Source organism: Nerophis ophidion, linkage group LG05 (genome assembly GCF_033978795.1).
Source record: "Nerophis ophidion isolate RoL-2023_Sa linkage group LG05, RoL_Noph_v1.0, whole genome shotgun sequence".
In the NCBI taxonomy this organism is placed as follows: domain Eukaryota; kingdom Metazoa; phylum Chordata; class Actinopteri; order Syngnathiformes; family Syngnathidae; genus Nerophis; species Nerophis ophidion.
The window spans coordinates 22,950,145-22,962,214 of record NC_084615.1 but is presented as its reverse complement, the minus strand read 5'-3'; the positions used below and the strand labels follow the sequence as shown (position 1 = coordinate 22,962,214).

Here is a 12,070-nt window from a genome sequence, read left to right as displayed (position 1 = left end):
CACCCGGACAACAATATTGGGGGCGTGCCTTAAAAGTACTACTTTTAGCATCCTCTACAACCTGTCGTCACGTCCACTTTTCCTCCATACAAACAGCGTGCCGGCCCAGTCACGTAATATATGCGGCTTCTACACACACTAAAGTGAATGCAAGGCATACTTGGTGAACAGCCATACAAGTCACACTGAGGGTGGCCGTATAAACACTGTTACACCACACTGTGAACCCACACCAAACAAGAATGACAAACACATTTCGGGAGAACATCCGCACCGTAACACAACAGAACAAATACCCAGAACCCCTTGCAGCACTAACTCTTCCGGGAAGCTACAATATACAACCCCGCTACCAAGAAAACTCGATTTTGCATGTCATTATAAGATTATATAAGCTTTGCTTGTTCAATATTTAATGCAAAACTTGTTTGGGTCCCTATTAAAAGGTTAATTCGTTCAACTTTGGCCCGCGGCTTTGTTCAGTTTTAAATTTTGGCCCACTCTGTATTTGAGTTTGACACCCCTGTTTTAGAAGCTCTGTACCAATGAATACAGGTATCGATAAAATCCAAACATTATGCTGTACATCCCTATTAGTCGGGCACACTGCTGCGTTGTAGTTTCCCGTGAAATTTCAGCGAAGTCACTACATTTCCCACAATCCTTGAGCGTTGTTTACATTTTTCAGTCATGGCGCCCAACAAGTACACTGACGAGGAGGGAGTAGAGCTGCCATGCCAAATAAGACAATGGTATGTACGGCCATTAAAGGCCTACTGAAACCCACTACTACCAACCACGCAGTCTGATAGTTTATATATCAATGATGAAATATTAACATTGCAAACATAGTCTGTTTTTATCGCATAATTACACAGCATTCTGGACATCTGTGTTGCTGAATCTTTTCCAATTTGTTCAATTAATAATGGAGACAACAAAGAAGAAAGATGTTGGTGGAAAGCGGTGGATTGCAGCCGGCTGTAGCAACACAAACGCAGCCGGTGTTTTATTTGTTTAAATTCCCTAAAGATGACGTTGAAGCTTTAATATGGAAGAGAGCGGTCATGGTTTCGGTGACAAAATTGTGGTATTAAGTCGGCCCTTACCGTAGACAAGAGCGGAGCTTGTGTCGTTCCTCCTGCAGCTGTCAAAGAGGCAGCTGCGACTTTCTTGGCTCCTCCGTGGCTTCCCTTGGAGACACTGGCGGTCACCACACCCCTCCGACTTTCAGGTATGACTTTATAATCTCACTAAAACACTAGTAACACAGTAAGCAGATAAGGGTGTGACAGACTCCCAGCCGTCCTCGTGTGTGTTGCGGGGACACTTGACACATGACTTATCATAGCAGGTTTGATTCACATTTATTTCCTCATTAAATCTGTCTTCTGGCCAGTCGGGCGCGCCCATTTGTAGTGCGCGCGTCCTGCCTGCTTGTCGCCGTTGTACGCCTTTCGGCATCCGGTGCTTGCATCCGCTGCGGGGGTTTGTCATCTCGGGCTGGATCGATCGTCGTGCTCGTGGTCGGGGTGCCGTGGTTTCCTCCTCCCTCTCCCCCGATCGTGCCCCCTTCGCCTCTCTTATAATCTAGGAGCAGATGCGCAGATTGTAAACAGGTGTGTGTTTTACGCACCTGACTCAGATTGCCGTTCTTGTGCCGCTCCGCGTGCGTCACGCCTCTCCTCGCCGCCGCATGCCCCGCCTTCTGGCCTCCAGGTGGGCCCGCGCTGCTGCTTTCCGCCCGTTGTCGGCACGTCGACTGTGTCTCTCCACAAAGGGATTTTCCAGAATTATCCTAGTAAATGTCTAATAACATCTGAACTGCTCCCACTGCCCTCGTCTTTTTTTTTTTTTTTCTTCTAGTACAGTGGTTCTTTACCTTGTTGGGGGTACCGAACCCCACCAGTTTCATATGTGCATTCACCGAACCCTTCTTTAGTGAAAAATATATATATTTTTTTCAAATTCAAGTCAAAGTTAGTTTTTTTTTACCGGTGCACACAATCAGCCATGCGCAAACATCATCTTGTTCAAAGAACAAAACCAACACAGTGCATGAACTCACAACAAATTACACACCTGCAAATCAGTTTGACTTCTGCTGTGGCCGTATGCATAATACGCCAATATGGAGAAGTTTTTATTTGCACGATGAGTCGGGTGTGTCTCGACCTCCGCAGCGGAGTGTCTGCCGAACCCCTGAGGCCAACTCACCGAACCCCTAGGGTTGGATCGAACCCAGGTTAAGAACCACTGTTCTAGTCCTTCACTCTCACTATCCTAATCCACAAATCTTTCATCCTCGCTCAAATTAATGGGGGAATTGTTGCGTCCTCGGTCCGAATCGCTCTAGCTGCTGGTGGCCATGATTTTAAACAATGTTCAGATGTGAGAAGCTCTACAGCCTGTGACGTCACGCGCACAACATCTGCTACTTCCGGTACAGGCAAGGCTGTTTTTATTAGCGACCAAAAGTTGCGAACTTTATCGTCGATGTTCTCTACTAAATCCTTTCAGCAAAAATATGACAATATCGCAAAATGATCAAGTATGACACATAGAAAGGACCTGCTATCCCCGTTTAAATAAGAAGATCTCATTTCAGTAGGCCTTTAAATGAGACAAGCTATGTCGACTGGGCGCATCAACTCTGATTGAGTTTGTCCGGAAAACATTCCATTCAAATTTCATGATATGCTTTGATAGAAAAATTCACACCGGTGTCACATTAAAAGTGGGTCGGTACATGCGGAGCAGGGTTTCATGTTACACAAGTTTGTGTGATCGTAAAATTTGTCCTCTGCATACTTAGTTCCACTCGAGTATGTTTGGGTCCTAAGTCTACGATGCTTAAAAAGCATCCGGGGTCTCCTGGGATTTTCCGACTCTCCTCTCCTTCCAGTCTGACTTGCGGCGCTGTTGGTTGCTCAGGAAGTATCCGCGACCACCTTCAGTGTCCTTTTCTCTCAGCTGTCAAAGCAGCAGCCAGTCGCCCAAGGGCAGCTTTGACCCTTTGAATGTCACCGGGGACCTTTTAAAGATTAACGACCACTTGTTTCCGGAATCTGCTGCACCTCTACCGAGAGACTTCGGAAAAGTCCCAGGACCTGCAACAACATCTTTTAAAAAGCTTCAGTGAGCTCAAATTGTTTTCACACAGAATGCTTGCTAGTCAGTGTACAGCTAAAGCAGTACAGATTTAATGTATTCCAAACATAAATCAAGTGAATAAACCACAAAGTGTCCAAATTGTGTCCATACACAGTGGGGCAAAAAATTATTTTGTCAGCCAACGATTGTGCAAGTTCTCCCACTTAAAATGATGACAGAGGTCTGTCATTTTCATCATAGGTACACTTTTTTTTTTTTTGCTGCTTGCGCTGTGGAAGGCGGCTGCATCTCCAGTAGCTCTGTAGTGGTACATCTTTTAAACCTATCTTTTATCTTATATTTTATCTTTAATTATAATTATTATTTATTATATATTACAAACATATATTTTATCATTTATCTTTTATCTTTTAGCTTTTTTATGTTTTCCTTGAAGACAGTGAATCCCTGTATATATCCAATGGATACTTTTGGCAGTTTTAAAAGACCAGGAAGCAGCTTTCTTTCTTATTCGAGAGAGGAACCGCTCAGTCTGAAAATGATGGGGCGAAATGGTGTTCGACTCTCCATTCCAGCGGAGCTAAGGAAGAATCCTCGGGGCTGCAAAGCGGGAGCTAAGCTAAAGGCTAAGCGTGAGGAAAATCGACGGCGCTACAAACCATCCATTCCTTCCGTCATCATGGGGAATGTGAACTCGCTGCCGAACAAGATCGATGAGCTTCATGGACTAAAAAACCAGCGTGCGTATCGAGAGAGCAGCCTGCTCATCTTCACGGAAACATGGCTAAACCACCTGGTTTAGCCATGAAAGCATGCGGGAAAAGAAAAGGTGGGGGACTCATCATATATGTTAACAACAGCTGGTGTAACCCAGGACACATTTCTGCGAATAAAGTCTTGTGTTGCCCGGACCTGGAGCTCCTAGCTGTTAGCCTTCGGTCATACTATCTGCCGAAGGAGTTCAGTCACGTGATCTCCCTCTGTGTTTACATTCCCCCGAGGGCAGATGCTGCCAATGCATGTGAGATGATCCACGCCATCACATCAAGGCTACAGACAAAACATCCTGAGGCTTTTTTCATCATTTCTGGGGACTTCAATCATGCTACTTTGGACTCAACGTTAGCTGCTTTTTACCAGGCTGTGGATTGTCCCACGAGAAACAACAGGACAATTGACCTACTGTATTCTAATGTCAGGGATGCATACAAGGTCACACCCCTGCCCCCACTAGGGAAGTCTGACCACAATCTTGTTCATTCGCGGCCAAAATACACCCCCATGGTCCAAAAACAGCCTGTTAACACTTGCTATGTGAGGAAGTGGTCCCCTGAATTGGAAGATGCCCTCAGAGACTGCTACAACACCACAGACTGGGACGTGCTGCTTCCACAGGGTGAGGACATTGATGGGCTGACTCACTGTCTCACAGATTACCTCAACTTCTGCGTGGACGTGATCTGCCCTGCTAAGACTGTTTGGTGCTACCCTAATAACAAACCCTGGGTAACACAAGAAGTTAAAGCTGTCCTCAACAAGAAGAAAGCTGCCTTCAGGAGTGGAGACAGGGAGGCAATGAGAGCAGCACAGCGTGAGGTGAAACGACGCGTGAGGGATGCTAAGGACAGCTACAGGAAGAAGCTGGAGCAGAAGCTGCAGCAGAACAACATGAGGGAGGTCTGGGAAGGTGTGAAAACCATCACAGGCCACAAGACAAAGACCAGAGCTGTTATGGGGACAATAGAGAGGGCCAATGAGATGAATAACTTCTTTAATCGGTTTAACCAGCCCGTGTCCTCTCCGTCCCCCACTCCCCATCACAGCCACCCCCTCTTCTGCTCCCCTCAACGCACCTCCCCCCCAGCCACGGCAGCACCCCCCTCCACCACCTCTACGCAGACATTAGTCATCTGTGCGGACCAGGTCAGAGGTCAACTGAGGAAGCTACAGCCAAGGAAAGCAGCAGGCCCAGACAAGCTGTGCCCCCGACTCCTGAAGACCTGTGCTGCAGAACTGGGTGAACCACTTCAAAGGATCTTCAACCTCAGCCTGCGGCTGGGAAGAGTGCCCACCCTCTGGAAGACGTCATGCATCGTTCCAGTTCCCAAAAAGAATTGCCCCAGTGAGCTAAACGACTACAGACCAGTGGCGCTCACCTCTCATCTAATGAAGACATTGGAGCGGCTATTTCTCAGCCTCCTCAGACCACAGGTGCAACATGCCCAGGACAGCCTGCAGTTTGCGTACCAGGAAGGCGTTGGTGTGGAGGATGCTATCCTTTACCTGCTGCATCGAGCCCACTCACACCTGGATAAGGGAAATGGCACTGTGAGGATCCTGTTCCTGGACTTCTCGAGTGCCTTTAATACCATCCAGCCCCGCCTCCTTCAGGACAAGCTCTACAAAATGCAAGTGGACCCCTGCCTGGTTGCCTGGATTTCGAACTACCTCACCGACAGGCCACAGTACGTCAGACTGAAGGACATCACGTCTGACACTGTGATCAGCAGCACCGGAGCACCGCAGGGAACGGTGCTGGCCCCTCTTCTCTTCACCCTGTACACCGCTGACTTCTGCTACAACTCAGAGCTGTGTCACATCCAGAAGTACGCGGATGACACAGCCATCCTCGGGTGCATCAGGGACGGCAGAGAGGAGGAGTTTCGGAACCTGGTGAGGGACTTTGTTGTCTGGTGCCACACGAACCTCTTGCAGCTCAATCCGTCAAAGACCAAGGAGCTAGTCATTGACTTTGGGAGGTCGAGTCCACGGTCACAACCTATTGTGATCGAGGGAGTTGAGGTACGGACCGTGGACTCATTGAAGTACCTCGGGGTTTGGGTGGACAATAAGCTAGACTGGACTGTTAACACGGACCACCAGTACAAGAAAGGACAGAGCAGGCTGTACTTCCTCAGGAGGCTGCACTCCTTCAACATTTGTAGAAAACTCCTGTGGATGTACTACCAGTCTGTGGTTGCCAGTGTTCTGTTCTACATGGTAGTGTGCTGGGGGGGCAGTACATCTAAGAAGGACAGCTCCAGACTTGAGAAACTGATCAGGGGAGCCGGTTCTACAATCGGAATGAAACTGGACTCACTGGTGACGGTGGCAGAGAAGAGGACTGTTGACAAACTACTGAGCGTTATCAGTAGACAGAAAAGCCTGTTCAGTGCTAGACTGCTTCATCCCAAGTGCAGGACTAATAGACTCAAGAACTCCTTTGTCCCACACGCCATTGGACTGTACAACTCCTCTCTGGGACGGGGGGCGGGGGGTACAAGGATGACAGGGGATGTAAAACATTAACAGTGCGATACGTTTTCATAACATGGTCACTACTGCCTACTTTGTCTTGTTATATTCTTATCTTACTGTTATATTGTTATTCCCATTGTTTTTATTCTTTTTGTAATATCTCTCTATTTTGTTTCCTTTTAAACCCCCATTATTTACTTTTTACTTTTTTTTTTTAATTTAAATTGATTTCAACTCTGTACACTGCTGCTGGAATTTTAATTTTCCTGAAGGAACTCTCCTGAAGGAATCAATAAAGTACTATCAATCTATCTTCAACTGTGAGAGATAGAATGTGAAAAAAAAATCCAGGAATTCACATTGTAGGAATTTTAAATAATTTATTTGTAAATTATGGTGGAAAATAAGTATTAGGTCACTTAATACAAGGCAGATCTCTGGCTCTCACTTCTTTAAGAAGCGTTTCTGTCCTCCGCTCGTTACCCGTATTAATGCACTTGTTTGAACTCGTTATCTGTATAAAAGACACCTGTCCACAGCCTCAAACAGTCAGACTCCAAACTCCACTATGGCCGAGACCAAAGAGCTGTTGAAAGACACCAGGGAAATAATTGTAGACCTGCACCAGACTGGGAAAAGTGAATATACAATAGGCAAGCAGCTTGGTGTGAAAAAATCAACTGTGGGAGCATTTATAAGAAAATGGAAGACATACAAGACCACTGATAATCTCCCTCAATCTGGGGCTCCACGCAAGATCTCATCCCGTGGGTTCAAAATGATTATGAGAACAGTGAGCAAAAATCCCGGAACCACACGGGGGGACCTGGTGAATGACCAAAAGACAGCTGGGACCAAAGTAACAAAGGTTACCATCAGTAACACACTACGCCGACAGGGAATCAAATCCTGCAGTGCCAGACGTGTCCCCCTGCTTAAGCCAGTGCATATCCAGGCCCGTTTGAAGTTTGCCAGATAGCACATGGGAGAATGTCATATGGTCAGATGAAACCAAAATAGAACTTTTTGGTATAAACTCAACTCATCGTGTTTGGAGGAAGAAGAATACTGAGTTGCATCCCAAAAACACCATACCTACTGTGAAGCATGGGGGTGGAAACATCATGATTTGGGGCTGTTTTTCTGCTAAGGGGACAGGACGATTGATCCGTGTTAAGGAAAGAATGAATGGGGCCATGCATCGTGAAATGTTGAGCCAATACCTCCTTCCATCAGTGAGAGCTTTGAATGGTTGACCAAATACTTATTTTCCACCATAATTTACAAAGAAATTCTTTAAAATTCTTACAATGTGAATTCCTGGATTTTTTTTTCAAATTCTGTCTCTTACAGTTGAAATGTACCTATGATGAAAATTACAGAACTTTGTCGTCATTTTAAGTGGGACAAATTGCACAATCGTTGGCTGACTAAATACTTTTTTACCCCACTGTATAGTGAATTTTTACCAATGCCTTAGTCCCCTTGGACATGGAATTCACAGGAGATGCACAGGTTGCTTCGGAATCAGAATCAGCTCCCCAGTGCTTGTAGCACTCATACAGCCCCAGCTATACAGGTGAAACTCTAAGAATATCGATCCATCCATCCATCTTCTTCCGCTTATCTGTAGCAGAGAAGCCCAGGCTTCCCTCTTCCCAGCGACTTCGTCCAGCTCCTCCCGGGGGATCCCTAGGCGTTCCCAGGCCAGCCTGGAGACATAGTCTTCCCGATGTGTCCTGGGTCATCCCCAAGGCCTCCAACAGTCGGACGTGCCCTAAACACCTCCCGAGGGAGGCGATCGGGTGGCATCCTCACCAGATGCCCGACCTACCTCATCTGGCTCCTCTCGATGTGGAGGATCAACGGCTTAACTTTGAGCTCTTCCCGGATGACAGAGCTCCTCACCCTATCTCTAAGAAAAAAAACCCGCCACCCGGCGGCAGAAACTCATTCCGACCACCTGTACCCGTGATCTTGTACTTTAGGTAATAACCCACAGCTCATAGGTGATGATGGGAACGTAGATCGACCGGTAAATTGAAAGTTTTGCCTTCCGGTTCAGCTCCTTCTTTACCACAACCGATCGATACAGTGTCCGCATTACTGAAGACGCCGCACCGGTCCGCCTGTCGATCTTACTATCCACTCTTCCTTCACTCGTGAACAAGACTCCAAAATACTTCAACTCCTCCACACGGGGCAAGATCAAACATTTTTACAAAATATATTTCAGGCCTTCTTTTGATATCATTTTGATGACCACGGCTCAAAACCTTGAATTGAAAATGGCAGAAAATGTTTTCAAAAAGTAAACCGTGATTATCAATCCCATCCATCCATTTTTTTACCGCTTGTCCCTTATAGGGTCGCGGGGGGTGCTGAAGACTATCTCAGCTGCTTTCGGGGGGTAGGCGAGGTACACCCTGGACAAGTCGCCACCTCGTCACAGGGCCCGTGATTAGCAAAATGAAAACAAATAAAGGCTTGACATATCTTACTTTGCACATCAGTTTCACAAGTTGATTTGCGGACATATCGTAATTTTTGCACGATAGTCAAATTTTTCGAGTTTTCCCCACATATTTGCATTGCAGATAGCCTGCAAACTCAACAAACATGTGAGCCACTTGCAACGTAGAGTATATGTGCTGATACGTTAATTCTAGCGACGCACAGAACTTGGCGTCCGGCAAGTTTTTTCTATCCGCGTTTAAGTTATGGTATGCAGCATTCTATGGCCCACGTGGAGTCACACATTAACCTAATCTCTGGCTCGGTCAGTTTGTTTTTAGGTCACGGAGGAGAGAACATTCCTTCTGACCGGAGTTAACTTAAATGTGTCTAAAGTACGGACGGGGAGAGGGTTTGTCTCTCGTACGTCACCGACAGAATGAACAAATTAAGGTCATGGTTTCATAAATTGGAAGCTTTATCAGTCGCTATATTTAAACTGTGGCTTGCAACAGACTAAAATAATCCTTTTACGAGAGCAGAGTCCAGTTCTTGCAAACAATCAATATGTAAATATTTGCATAGCTAATCAGTGTTTTCAGAACTCTTCCTAGTTTGCCCCGTTTTAATGACTAGTCTGTGTGTGAAACAGTTCTGGCTCTATTCTTAAGATTTACCCAACAAGGCAAAGAAAACATTTTGACTCCTTGCAAAGTTCTTAAGTAGCCAAAATGGATTTGAGCTTCAGTGCAACCTGGGAACCAGCAACTCCATCGCGGCACTTCTAAACTTATTCCTAATATTCTTTTGAACCTGTGAATAATCTCGTCGTATAAACCGATCGGTTTACTGTTCTCCAAGGACGTAAGGCGCTCAAATGTGGTAACCACCGCTCTCGGCTCTCTAACCACCAAACTCTGCTTCTTTTGCAGAATATATGCAGAATAAACAGCAACAGGTACAATTGATTTGGTTAGTGGTGAAACTTTACTGGTTTCAAACCCAGATATCTGCCACAGTTGGCACTCATCTCATCTGTTGTTTATTGTCTTTAGTCATATGCTTTGTACTTGTCGATAAGACTGAGGTTTGGAACTCTGGCAAGTGTTGCCAAAAAACGGAATTGTCCCATATTTAGTCTCAAAAGTATGCGTTCTGTCAAGGGAAGCACTTAGTGCTGCAAGGGGTTCTGGGTATTTGTTCTGTTGTGTTACGGTACGGATGTTCTCCCGAAATGTGTTTGTCATTGTTGTTTGGTGTGGGTTCAGAGTGTGGCGCAGATTTGTAACAGTGCTATAGTTGTTTATGCGTGTCCTGGGCATGACGTTAAAGTACATCCGATAGTGGAGGATCCCCTATCGGGTCTTGGGATACTAGGAGGTTAACCCCTTTACTACTGTTACCCCAGGTGGCCCTTGGCAAAGGCCTACCGCCCCCTAGCCAGGGATAATGTGAAGACCTGAATGGCGGAGCAGGCAGATGACAGTAGATTTAAGAACTACCACAACAACTGTGATGGCGGAAGTAGAGTTTCAAGATTCAAGATTCAAGATTGTTTATTGTTATATGCACAGTTTAACAGACAGTTTGCCGTACAATGAAAATCTTACTCTCCTAGTCCACCCTTCAACAAGTCACACGGTACTTAGTTAAAAATAAAAAAATAAAAATAAAAATGTATATACAAGGCACAGTAAGTAACGTAACATTATTGCACATTCTGTGATCAAAGGTGAAAAGTGTATACAGTGATGGTTCACAGTCTGGGGTGGTCAAGTTAGCTGTCTTTTGTTCAAAAAGACAAAAGTAAAAACGGGGAGGGGGGAGGGGGATAGCTAGCATTCACAAGTTAGCATTCACAAGCCTGATGGCCTGTGGGTAGAAACTGTTCGTCAATCTCGTAGTCCTGGATTTCAGGTTCCTGTATCGTCTGCCTGATGGTAGGAGGCTGAAGAGACTGTGCTGGGGGTGTGTACTGTCCTTTATGATGTTGTGATCTCTCCTGGTGGCCCTGGTAGAGTACATGTCCGGTAGCTCCTGATATGTACTGAGCAGTTTTAACCACTCGCTGGAGTGCCTTCATGTCCTTAGCAGTGCAGTTTCCATACCAGACCCTGATTGAGCTGGTAAGGACACTCGCAACCGTACTTCTATAGAAGTTGCTGAGGATTTTGGGTGGCATGCCAAATTTTCGAAGCCTTCTTAGGAAGTACAGTCGCTGCTGGGCTTCCTTTATTGTTTGTTGGCTGCAGCAGAAAAAGATCCCCAGTCGTCTTAGACTCTATGCCACTGGACCCTGACTCGATTCTGTCAAGGATCGTGTGGTGACTGTCTGTGCAACAGTCTTCCCACGTAAAACAAAGTTACGCACAGGCATCCTCCTAGAGCATAGGTGTCAAACTCTGGCCCGCGGGCCAAAATTGGCCCGCCGTGTAATTTCATTTGGCCCTTGTGGCAATATCAAATTAACATTAGATCTGGCCCGCCGGTGTTATACAGCAGTGCCGCTGTAACACTGCTTTCACCGATTTCCCGGGAGACTCTCGAATTTCAGTGCCCCTCCCGAAAATCTCCCGGTGCAACCATTCTCCCGAATTCTACCCAAACAACAATATTGGGGGTGTGCCTTAAAGGCACTGCCTTTAGCGTCCCCTACAACCTGTCGTCAAGTCTGTTTTTCTTCCTCACAAACAGCGCGCCGGCCCAGTCACGTAATATATGTGGCTTCTACACACATGTAAGTAAATGCAAGGCATACTTGATCAACAGCATACAGGTCACACTGAGGGTGGCCATATAAACAACTTTAATGCCGTTACAAATATGCGCCACACTGTGAACCCACACCAAACAAGAATGACCAACACATTTCGGGAGAACATCCGCACCGTAACACAACATAAATACAACAGAACAAATACCCAGAACCCCTTGCAGCACTAACTCTTCCGGACCACTACAATATACACCCCCTCCCCGCTACCAACAAACCTCGCCCCCCTAACCCCACCCACCTGAGCCCCGACATTAACTGAGCAGTCAAAAGGCCCGAATGGTTGATTTATTCATTATTTTATTTTCAAATGCATTAGCCTCTGGAAACAGTTAATGTTAATATTTACCTCAGAAGGCGTCACATACAAGAGAGGCATTCAATGTTTATTTAAATTTGATTTGATATGCCATTGATATTTTTTAATTATTATTATTATTATTATTTTAAACTCAATTTTGCATGTCACTA

General features: G+C 45.8%; 1 long non-coding RNA gene across 1 annotated transcript in view; it reads right to left on the bottom strand.

Annotated features, from left to right (window-relative positions):
• Positions 1 to 1,235: 1,235 nt before the first annotated feature.
• The window catches only part of LOC133552825 (uncharacterized), a 78,325-nt gene continuing 67,490 nt past the window's right edge, over positions 1,236 to 12,070 (bottom strand). The window contains exon 3 of the long non-coding RNA XR_009806777.1: positions 1,236 to 1,590. This is a non-coding gene — a long non-coding RNA (uncharacterized LOC133552825). The remainder of the gene's footprint in view (positions 1,591 to 12,070) is intronic.